The following is a 12,952-nucleotide window of genomic DNA, read 5'->3' on the forward strand; positions in this document are numbered from 1 at the left end:
TGGTAATAAAACTGCAATGATAATAAAACTTGCATCCCAAACACACTCTCTTCATATAAACTAACACTAACATATAGCAGTGGTTCTGCAATGCTGGGAACATAGGAACAGGAGTAGGCCATTCAGCCCCTCAAGCCTGTTCCGCCATTCAATTAGACCATGGCTGATCAGTATCTGAACTCCATCTACCTGCCTTGGTTCCGTAACCCTTAATACTCTTGCCTAACAAAAATCTAAGCCACAGCTATCAATCTCAGTTTTGAAATTTTCGGTTGACCTTGCCTGAACAGCTTTTTGAGGAAGAGAGTTCCAGATTTCCACCACCCTTTGTGTGAAGAAGTGCTTCCTGACATCACCCCTGAGTGGCCTAGCTCTAATTTTAACGCTATGCCCCACTGTTCTGAACTCCCTCCACCAGAGGAAATAGATTCTTTCGATCTACCCTATTAATGTCTTTAATCATCTTAAACACCTCAATTAGATTCCCCCTCAATCTTTTATACTCAAGGGAATACAAGCTTATTCTACGCAACCCGTCCTCATAATTTAACCCTTTTAGCCAGGAGGTGCAATTGGTCTTTTTATTAACAGTTGTTATCCTTTATTCTGATGAGCAGTTCAAACATCCTCTTAATTACACAAGAGTAGAATCTATCAATCTCACAGTTTGCTCATTGAGTTAATAGCTGTGATTCCAGTTGAAACTGTAGAATGGGCATAATTGTATAAAATCAGGGTGGCAACAGACTAGGCCACATGTGCTGGCAGTGGTGTTTGAATACTCGTATGTGTCGATTGTAGGTATGACTCCAAAGTATATGAGACTGCCCCTTTTGACACCCAATAGGCCATTTCTCTTACTCGGTCTCTCTAAGGTTTTGTGACAGGGCCGTAGTTGTTTAGCGAATATTGGTATCAATGGTCTGAAGCAATGCCGCTGTGAATGGCAGACACTGTATCAGTCACTGGGGGAGTTCTTAATCTACTCTCATTGATAATCTGCTCTAAATTGCTGAATTTCAACATGCTCACGATGTGATTCCATTCTATATTGTCTGTTCCCTCCCTGATCTTGAAATGTCCTCTTCCTCCCCCTGCCCGCCGCCACCCCCCCACCCCCCCACCATACTGGTTTCAATCCATGCCCACTGTTCTATTTGTTCTCTCTGCCAGTACATTGGTGCCAGTACAATCCAGGTGAAGGCTGTCTGGTTTGTACATCCTCTCCCTGTGCCAGAACTCATTCCAATGCCCCATAAATCTACAACTTTCTCTCCTACACCATCTCTAGCCACAAATTCACCTCTCTAACCCTATCCTGTCCTTACCAACTAGCACGTGTCACCAGTAGTAATCCAGAGATTACTACCCTCAAGACCCGTTTCTTTAATCTAGCATCTAGCTCCTAAAACTTTGACTACAAGGCCTGCAACCTAATTCTGCTGACGTCATTGGTTCCAACAAGAACCCAACCACTAGCTGCTCCCTCTCCACCCCTTGCCAAAACTTTGTTTAATGGCTGTGGGACATCCCTCACCATGACACCAAGGAGGCAAAAGGCCATGTGGGACTCACTGTCATGGCAGCAGACCATATTATCTATACCTCTAATCGTGGAATCCACTAAAACTATCTTTGTCTTCTCTTTTGCAAATTTCCCCTCCCCTTATGTAGCCCTTTTCACCACTTTGCTACAGTATGATCAGGACTACCCCCCACTCCCTCCAAAGTCATTGTTGCTGTCTTTCTCATACCGTTTTTTTTATTCATTCATGGGATGTGGGCGTCACTGGCAAGGCCAGCATTTATTGCCCATCCCTAATTGTCCTTGAGAAGGTGGTGGTGAGCCGCCTTCTTGAACCGCTGCAGTCCGTGTGGTGAAGGTTCTCCCACAGTGCTGTTAGGAAGGGAGTTCCAGGATTTTGACCCAGCAACCATGAAGGAACGACGATATATTTTCAAGTCAGGATGGTATGTGACTTGGAGGGGGAACATGCAGGTGGTGGTGTTCCCATGCGCCTGCTGCCCTTGTCCTTCTATGTGGTAGAGGTCATGGGTTTAGGAGGTGCTGTTGAAGAAGCCTTGGCGAGTTGCTGCAGTGCATCTTGTAGATGGTACACACTGCAGCCACGGTGCGTCGGTGGTAGAGGGAGTGAATGTTTAAAGTGGTAGATGGGGTTCCAATCAAGCAGGCTGCTTTGTCCAGGATGGTGTCGAGCTTCTTGAGTGTTGTTGGAGCTGCACTCATCCAGGCAATGGAGAGTATTCCATCACACTCCTCACCTATCGTAATCCATGGAGCTATTTCACAGCTGCAGAAGCATGGCGTTTCTTGCACCTCCTGTCTCTCTCTGCCCACCTCCCCCCCCCCCAACCCATGCGGATGGTCACACACTCCCGCCTTTTCTCTAGACTCTCCGCTCTCACTTGACTATCTGCCTGACTATCAGTTGACCACCCTCTGGAACATGAGATCCAGAAACTCCTTTTCCGCCCAGACGTTGCAGAGTCTAGAGTCGATCCTCAAGCTCACTAATGTTATGCTTGAGAGACTCCATCCTCTGATACTTGATGCAGATTTATGTTCCTTAGACACCTTGTGATCTTCACAGTTTACATTCCACACATTTCCCTTTCTAATATTATGAGAGCAACTGAAAACATTTCTTCACTAACCTTTTCTCAGCTGACCACTTCACATATAATTTTTTTTTTTATATTCGTTCACGGGATGTGGGCGTCGCTGGCAAGGCCGGCATTTATTGCCCATCCCTAATTGCCCTCGAGAAGGTGGTGGTGAGCCGCCTTCTTGAACCGCTGCAGTCCGTGTGGTGACGGTTCTCCCACAATGCTGTTAGGAAGGGAGTTCCAGGATTTTGGCCCAGCGACAATTTTAGGCCAACTGCACCCAAAGGTGAATTCCAATTCAAGGTAAACTCCACATTCCACTTCTCCATTGCACTCCACTGGCTTCTCACTGCTCACAACTCTTTAACATAATGGTTGCCTGAACTCCATCCAGATGCAAGACCCCAGTCTATTTTTGCATGCTACCCAGCACTTTAATTTGATTGATTTCAGGACAAAACAAGCAGTCTGTTAAGTGGTTTCTACTTGCTTTGCAATCAAAATGTATTTGCATATGGATAAAGTCTTTGAAGCAACAGCTATGTGTGTCTTTAACAAATGTAAAACAAGTTAGCAGTAACCAAATTTAAATTGACCAACCACACCTCAGAAATAGACAAAATATATAGACTTTGAATTGTGACTGAACTCCTATTTGTCACAGGGAACACACACACATATTTTCCCGTGTAAGGCACTAAATTAAGGGCAAGACCATGGTTAATTTTCCTCTTGAAAGCCAAGGGGCTGAGGCCAATTGAAATAGCCTTACTGACATCCCAGGTGAGATTAGCAAACTTGATATGGACCAGGAACTGAAATTGTGGTCTCGTGGTTCAGTTATGTAATGACTTCATCAACTAACTATCAAGGTTACTTCAATTGATTAGACTTTGTTGTGATCGAAGTAATATTCTTGTATTTAGACAAGTGAGCTGCCAGTAAACTACTCCTCACATGTAGAAAAGAGGATTCATAAAGATTTTGTCAATTTAAAATAACACAAAGACAGCCACTGCAAATGAGTTCGTAATAAAGCCAAGAATCTGGGTTTCAAACAAGTACTTCACAAACTGAGAAGATGAGGGTTTAGTCTGTACACAAATGTAATTTAAATTGGCTAAGCTGTTCAGAATCTATGACGGTCAGTGACATCTCCCTATGTAGGATGCTATTTGCATTTCATGCTTTCTGTGTAGTGTTGATTATATCCAATAAAAAATATGCAGTGATTTTCCCACTGATAGTTTTCAAAATGTTTCTTTGAAAATTATTCTTGATATTCATACAGAATTTATTTGGGACTAGCAGAGTATAATAATGTTTTCCATTAACTCGGTTTGTTATTCTGTAGCTTAAATTTATTTTTGTAGAATACCCTATCTATAATTCATGAAGGTTCAAACCATGATACAGGATAAAGGTAAAGGCTTAAAAAAACAAATGTGAAACTGGTAAAAATGGAAAGGTTTCTTGTTTTCTCATTTCCACCCGCTAATAGAATCCTAATTTTTTTGTGTTACTTTCTCTCTCTTTGAACTGCTTCCTATGAAATTCATCTATCATCTTTACTGCCGAGTCATTACCATCTCATTCCTTAGAGCAAAACAGAAATTTCTTAAAAGTAAATTTTTTTTACATTCTTTCTCATGAATGAATAAAATATAGTTCTTCTTTGTGAATATAGTGTGTATTTATGTTGTTTTATCATTAACCTTCGAAGATATAAAGTATCATTCAAGTCCCATAGGAGTAAAAAGCACTATGGCTGCCATTGCAGGCATAAGGTATTGGGCCAAAATTTACCGTAGCCGTTTAATTCCCATGAGACTTTGCATTGGAAGTTGCTGTAAGTGGGAGATGGAAATGGCGCAGTGCCCTCTACAGGGCATAGAACCATAGAACCATCGAAAAGATACAGCACAGAAGGGGGCCATTCGGCCCATCGTGTCTGCGCCGGCTCGAAGAACAACCAGGTGCCCATTCTAATCCCACCTTCCAGCGCCCGGTCCGTAGCCCTGCAGCTTACAGCACTTTAGGTGCAGGTCCAGGTTCTTTTTAAAAGAGTTGAGGGTCCCTGCCTCTACCGCCAATTAGGGCAGCGGAATCCATACATCCACCACCCTCTGGGTAAAAAGATTTTTCCTCATGTCTCCTCTAATCCTTCCGCCAATCAGCTTAAATCTATGTCCTCTAGTTCTTGAACTCTCCACTGGGGGAAACAGGTACTTCCTGTCTACTCTATCTGGGCCCCTCATAATTTTGCACATCTCAATCAAATCTCCCCTCAGCCTCCTCTGCTCCAAGGAAAACAACCCCAGCCTATCCATTCTCTCCTCGTAGCTGCAATTTTCAAGCCCTGGCAACATTCTTGTAGATCTTCTCTGCACTCCCTCCAGAGCAATTACGTCCTTCCTGTAATGTGGTGACCAGAACTGCACACAATACTCAAGCTGTGGCCTTACCAGCGTTTTATACAGTTCCATCATTACATCCCTGCTTTTGTATTCTATACCTCAGCTAATAACGGAGAGCATTCGTATGCCTTCTTCACAACCTTATCTACCTGTACTGCCACTTTCAGGGACCTGTGCACATGCACTCCAAGGTCTCTCACTACCTCTACCCCTCTCAATAAATCCTGTTTACTGTGTATTCCCTTTTACTCTTTGCCCTCCTTAAGTGTATTACTTCACACTTCTCCGAGTTGAACTCCATTTGCCACTTTTCCACCCACTCCACCAACCCATTGATATCTTCTTGGAGTCTACAGCTATCCTCTTCACTATCAACTATACGGCCAATTTTTGTGTCCGCTGCAAATTTGCCAATCATACCCCGCTACAGTCAAGTCCAAATCATTAATATATACCACAAACAGCAAGGGACCCAACACTGAGCCCTGTGGCACACCACTGGAAACGGATTTCCATTTGCAAAGACATCCATCGACTTTTACCCTTTGTTTCCTGTTACTGAGCCAATTTTGGATCCAATTTGGAGCCACATTTCCCTGTATCCCTTGGGCTTTTACCTTTCTGACCAATCTGCCATGTGGGACCTTGTCAAATGCCTTACTAAAATCCATGTAGACAACATCCACTGCACTACTCTCATCAATCCTCCTTGTCACTTCCTCAAAGAATTCAATCAGATTTGTAAGGCATGACCTTCCCTGAACAAATCCATGCTGACTATCTCTGATGCCTTTCCAAGTGACAGTTTATCCTATCTCTCAGTATTGATTCGAATAGTTTCCCCCTCCGAGGTAAGACTGACCGGCCTATAACTGACCGGCCTATAATTGTTCGGCCTTTCCCTCGTATCCTTTTTAAACAATGGTACTACGTTTGCAGTCTTCCAGTCCTCCGGAACCTCCCCTGTATCTAGTGAGGATTGGAAAATGATCCTCAGAGCATCCGCTATTTCCTCCCTGGCTTCCTTCAATAGCCTAGGAAACAATCCATCCGGCCCTGGTGACTTATCAACTTTCAAGGATTCCATCTGGGACCTGATTGAACTGGGCAAGCAACCGGTCCCAAGCAAGACTGAAAGATTGTTAATGAACAGTGCAGCTAGAATAGTGAATTCAATGTCAAATCAGGTACAGAAAGAGAAATAAATAGGGAAAGAAAGATTGGATTACGAGAGGGAGAAAAAAGAGACAGAAAGAAAAAGTAAAAATAAAAATAAAATTATTTTTTTTAAATCTCCAACAACAATTAAAAGCTGAAGGAATGAGACTCTACACTTGTAAAAGTTAATTTTCAGTGCCAGAGAGGTTGTTTGGCGGTAATTAAGACTTAACACGCCGTTAAAAAGGGTACTTAAGACTGAAATGGACAAACCCTAACTTTGTGGCAAGTTGAGATCGTATCTATCTTGCAAATACAGCAACTTCACGCCGTTCAATGTATTTGAATGGTGAGTCAGACAGCGAGATGCTGTTTTCGTGAAGCTAATGGTGAAGTGGCGCAACTCAGACAGCAACTTCTGGCTTTTCATGTTTGACCACGCATCTGCCCTCACCTGAAGTTGCTGTGTGATTTGTGCATAAATAACGGTGAGCGTCATTTGCCTCACCATTACCTTGACAGTAAATTCTGGCCCAATACAGGGCTTTCTGGGTACATTACGCTTCCCGCACTTTTACTTGAACCAATCACAACATAAAGCATTCGAGGCATGGACACAACACAGAAGTAATTCGCCAATGTTTGCAGGTTTAAGTTTGCAGATGTTAGTAACAAGTGGCTCAGCAGCATTATTCAAGGAGGGTTCTGATTGACTCCTTCACTGTGTCTTAGTTTTAACGTAACTACTCTCATGGAAAGCGTAGAGTAAAATGGCGCAGAACTGTTAATGCATTAAATAAAAGGGAATAAATATTAACTCTCATTTTGTACCTACAGGAAATAAAGCCACTCAGTGAATAAAAAAGGCTACCCAATATTGCCTGTCACCACCACTGAAAGAATTGACAAGGAAGGTTACTTGGAATGATCAGATATCCTCAGCAGGAGATAGGCCACACATTCCCAGCTTTAATTAACTTGAAACTGATATCCAGGCACCCAGTTTCCATTTTGGAACATCAGCCTCACTTCATCAATAAAGTGGTGCCAGAATTCTTCCTACTAAAGATGGTTATACTATTAGTATCACAGCTCCTTTCTCCTTGTTCTTCAGACGTGCAGCAAATGTGTGTACAATTTTATACTTTAATCTGGGTTGCACTAAATCATTAAGACAGGTAGGACAGTTATTTATGTTCAAAGGAAAACTCAATCTAGGGCAACCCCCTTCAAGATAGCAATTGCCAAATTAGGTAACTGGAAAGGTTCGCAGTCATTTAACTGGGGCAATTCCACAAACTGGACTAGTTTCAGATATCCCCACATGGGGGAAACATCTTCAAGGCTGACACAGAACATTACTGTAAAATGAGTCATTATTTTCCAAAAATATATATTTTTTTAAATTAAGGAATCCTTTTATCTTGAATTTTCTCTTCAGGAATGATTATAGGAACATGGGAACAGGAGTAGGCCTTTCAGCCCCTCGAGCCTGTTCCACCATTCAATGAGATTATGACTGATTTATATCCTAACTCCATTTACCTGCCTTGGCTCCATATCCCTTAATACCAATGGCAAGCAAAAATCTACCAATCTCAGATTCAAAATTTAAAATCTCAAGGCTGAGATAGACAGATTTCTGGACTCTAGGAGAATCAAGGGATATGGGGATCGGGCAGGAAAGTGGAGTTGATCAGCCATGATCTGATTGAATGGCGGAGCAGGCTCGAGGGGCCATGTGGCCCACTCCTGCTCCTATTTCTTATGTTCTTAAAATTATTAACTGAGCTAGCACCTACTGCTTTTTGTGGGAGAGAGTTCTACACTTTTATCATCCTTTGCATGAAGAAGTGTTTCCTAACTTCTTTTCTGAATGGCCTGGCTCTGATTTTAAGGTTATGTCCCCTTGTCCTAGACTCCCGCACCAGCAGACAAAGTTTCTCTCTATCTACCCTATCAATTCCTTTCAAAATCCTAAAAAACCCAATCAAATCACCCCTTAACCTTCTATTTTCCAGGGAATACAAGCCTAGTTTATGTAATCTCTCCTCATAATTTAGCCTTTGGAGCCCTGGTAACATTCTGGTGAATCTGCACTGTACTCCTTCCAAGGTCAATATATCCTTTCCACAGTGCAGTGTCTAGAACTGTACACAATCCTCCAGATGTGGTCTAACCAGGGCTTTGTATAGCTGTGGCAAAATGTCCTCCTCGTTATATTCTAGCCCTCTAGATATAGAGTCTAACATTCCTTCAGCATTTTTGATTATTTTTTGTACCTGACCACTACATCTTAGTGATCTGTGTACATGAAACCCTAAATCTCTTTGGACCTCCACTGATCCTAGCTTTTCACTATTTAAAAAATATTCGGATCTATCTTTTTTTGGTCCAAAATGGATGACCTCACATTTAATTACATTGAAATCCATCTTCCACAGTTTTGCCCCCTCATTTAATCTGTCAATGTCTCTTTGTAATTTTATGCTCCTGTCTACACTACTTACTATGCCACCAATCTTTGTGTCATTGGCAAACTTGGATTGAGGCTCTCTATTGTGTTGTCTAAGTCATTAATAACTATAGTGAATAGTTGAAGCTCCAGCACAGATCCTTGTGGGAGACCACTAGCCACTTCCTTCCAATTTGAGTACATATCCATTATCCCTACTCTCTGTCTTCTGCCGCCTAACCAATCTCCCAACCAATAATTTGCCTTCAATTCCATGAATTTTAATTTCAGCTAACAGTCTCTTATGTGGAACCTTATCGAATGCCTTCTGGAAGTAGACAAGACATTCCCCTGTCTACTACTTCAGTAACTTCCTCAAAAAATTCAATTAGGTTCATTAGACACGACCGACCCTTTGTAAATCCATGTTGGCTCTCTCTAATTGGCTCAAATTTCTCTAAGTACTCAGTCACTCTGTCCTTATTAATAGATTCCAATAACTTCCCCACAACAGATGTTAGACTAACAGATCTATAAATTCCTGTCTTCTCTCTCTCACCTTTCTTAAATAATGGAGTTACATTTGCAATTTTCCAATTTAAAGGGACAATTTCTGAATTGAGAGCGCTTTGGAAGATTATGGCTAGAGCATCTGCAATTTCCTCACCTCCTTCCTTTAAATCCCTGGGGTGGAAACCATCAGGTCCTGGGGATTTGTCAGTCTCTAGTGCCACTATGTTTTCTTGTTTATGTTAACGTTAATGAGTTCCAGTCCTTGATTCATTATTAGTTTCCCTGGAATGGCAGGTATATTATCCTCTTCCTCTAATGTGAAGACTCACACAAAGGAATTACTCAACAAGTCTGCCATTTCCTTATTTTCATTTGCAATATTACCTGCATCTATTTTAAAGGGCCCACATTACCCTTGACTACCCATTTTCTTCTAATATAATTATAAAAACTTTTTGTGGTAATCTTGATATCCCTCTCAAGTTTCTTTTCCAATTCCCTTTTTACAGCACTTCTTATCTTTTTTGTCTTCCTTTGCTGTTCTTTATATCTCTCCCAGTCCCCTGGATCTACACTATTCTTTGCACTTTTGTATGCTCTTTCCTTTTAGTTTCATGTTATCTCTCACCTCTTTTGTCGGCCATGGCTGTATTATTTGGTAAGTAGAGTTCTTGCCCCTTAGGGGTATGTACTGGTGCTGTATTAAGGTAAATTCTTTTTGAACACCTTCCACTATTCATCTGTAGTTTTACCCAATATCAGTTTTGACCAGTTTGCTGTTGTCAATCTCTGCCTCATCCCGTTAAAGTTAGCCTTACCAAAATCTAGAATTTTAGTAACTGTGTTCTGTTTCTCCTTTTCAAACCTAGCATTGAATTCAATCATATTATGACCACTGTTAGATAAATGTTCCCTTACTGTTAGATTATTAACTAAGTCTGGATCATTACTCATTACAAAATCTAGTATGGCCTGCCCTCTTGTTGGTTCTAGAACATGTTGCTTCAGAAAACTATCTTGAATGCACTCAAGAAATTTACTACCTTTCTGATTTGAGCTAATTTGCTCTTCCCAATCCAAATCAAAACTGAAGTCTCCCACTGAAACAACTTTGCTTTTGCTACAAGCCTCTCTAATCTCTGAATTAATACATTCAGCCATTTCATTACTGCTATCAGGAGACCTGTAGACAACTCCCATTACAGTTTCAATTCCTCTCTTATTCCTCAATTCTAACCATGGAGTCTCCGCTGATTGCTTTCCATGACCTATATCCTCTCTTACTAACGTTGTAATAGTATCTTTAATCAATAAGGCTACCACTCCTGCTCTTCCAGTTTCCCTATCCTTTCTAAAGACCTTATAACCTGGAATATTCAACTCCCAATCATGATTAGCTCAAGGGTCCTTTATTGGGGTACTGCTGTGGGCCTCAAGGAAACCAGACGTGAAGGAACAAGTTTCTTTTCAAAGCCCCATTCTTAGATATTGGTCTCTGTCACAAAATAATTTCACATCCTACTCCCCACTTGGTTTGTGGAATGGGAAGATGTAGGTTAACTCTGATCAAACCAAAAAAAAATGAATGGAATGCACAGAGCATGGGATGGGGAGAGTTGCCTTTAATTGTGAGGTCTTCAAAGTGCAATGACACAAGACTTAAAGAAACAGAGGCACAGATACTCTCCCAAACTTTGTCCGTGGTCAGACCTGACCCATAGGGATAATTTTTTGTCTTCACCGCAAGGGCAGTAATCTGGTGGAGCAGATCAGATGACCCAGCCATTATAGAACACATCGATTTTCAAAAATCGGATGGGTTCCATCCCAGGGTGTGGACGATCCACTCCACCAGATTACTGCCCAAGCAGTGAAGGTGAAGATTTACCTCACAGTTTAATAAAAGTTTTCTTTGGAGAATAATTTCATTTGCAGCAGTGTCATTAATTTGCCTTTACAGATATCAACATTCTGATATTCTTGTGCTGTATGTTTGTGTGAAAGTTTACTTTGATATTATGATGGCAACTTTCATTGCATAATACTTCATTGATGTTTTAGCTTTGTGTTGAGTCTAAAAATACTGCCTACCTTTAAGGCTTTTAGGATTAATTTTTATGGAGGTCAGCCTTCTAGCCCTCTATAACAATGTTATTCAAACAACTTTTCAGATGGTTAATAGTTCACAAAATTAAACATCAAAGGAATTTTTTCTTAGTATAAAACACTGTCATTTGTATACCCTTTTTGCTGAATTATAGAATTTTACAGAAGGAAATGATTCAGGCCTACACCAGCTTTCTGAAAGAGCTATCCTCTTAGATTCAGTCTGCTACCCTTTGTTGTATTGTTTTCCTAGTCAGACACGATTTGACACATACTTAGCTTTGACTGGGGAACGGCATGTGGGATTTCAAGAAATTAAGGCAACATTTTTAACTGAAGGAAAATATAAAAATTAAAATCTGATTCTATAATTTCTAATAATAAATATCAAAGAAGAATTTGAAAATTCACAGAATGACATTGTTATAGAGGGCTAGAAGGCTGACCTCCATAAAAATTAATCCAACAGTATTAAAAACCTTAAATGTTCCTAAATACTTCAATATTTACCATTTTATTTTTGATGTCAGTGTAGTAATTTTAGTTCAAAAACTATTACTACTTAATAAAATTCATTACAAGTTACATGACTCAGCAACTCAGTCAAATTCCACTTATTTGATCCTGTGCATTGATTTTGTATGCGTGCTTCATATTCTCTTTGTTCCATTACCCTTATGTTACCAAAGCACAAGTATTACTGTGCTAACCCAGAAAAGACAATTTTATCAATACACTCATATTATTCTGTTTCACAAGTGCATGACTCAAGTGACTGGTTAATGTTTGACTACAGACTGGCAACCTTCAGAGCTAATAACTTGCTGGTAGACTTAATTTCAAGGCTCAATAAAACAACACGGAATTAGATCAGAGAAATTTTGCAATGCCTGGAAGATTGCGGTGCAAAGCTGTGTTTACTGGCTATGAAGGAGGCCTTCGAAACCAAAGAGAGCACCCTGCTCTCCTGAAGATTGAGAACATTTATTGACATGATAAAACGGATTTTTACCTGGGCTAGAGGTGTGCCCATGTCTACAAAGCAAAGAACAACACTGTCACTTCTGGTGGTAAACCAAACAAGACTGGCGTCATTTGAGATAAAGTGACCCGTGCTCATGGAAACATTGGCATGTTGCATGCCAAGTTCAACCATAACCTGCCCGCTAAGGCAATTGGGCACAGGAAATGTGTGATGCTGTACCCATCAAGAATTTAAAGCACAATATAAATTGACAATAAATAGTAAAAAAAAGAGTCCGACAGCAGGAGCACTCAGTATAATTGCGAGAGTGATACTGTGCTCCAATGGAGTTTAAGAGCAGGCCCTTCATGGAAGTGAGCCTACCTGAAAATTTCTGAGATGATAACTCATCAAAGTGAAAGGGAGAAATATAGGACTTGAAAGCATTTATAAAAAGTCCTGAGGCAGGAAAGGAGTGGAACTGTGCCCCTTCACGTTTTAAATCAATTTTAGCTCTACAAAAGACAATGGGGCAGCAATTGCTCAGAGTGGTGAACCAACCGTGTTTACCGCTCCATAGATTCATACTAACCCACTAACTTACCGCTGTCTTTACATCGGGCACTTCCTCGAATAGGAAATGGAGAAGAGCCCAGTGTCAGTTCAAACAAAGCTGGGACCTGTGGGAGAAATGGGAGGATCGATCTCTCC

At 40.9% G+C, this 12,952-nt stretch overlaps 1 pseudogene; it reads left to right on the forward strand.

Annotated features, from left to right (window-relative positions):
• Positions 1–12,163: 12,163 nt before the first annotated feature.
• On the forward strand, positions 12,164–12,496 carry LOC137341407 (large ribosomal subunit protein eL33-like; annotated as a pseudogene).
• Positions 12,497–12,952: the final 456 nt, after the last annotated feature.

Source organism: Heptranchias perlo, chromosome 23 (genome assembly GCF_035084215.1).
Source record: "Heptranchias perlo isolate sHepPer1 chromosome 23, sHepPer1.hap1, whole genome shotgun sequence".
Lineage (NCBI taxonomy): Eukaryota > Metazoa > Chordata > Chondrichthyes > Hexanchiformes > Hexanchidae > Heptranchias > Heptranchias perlo.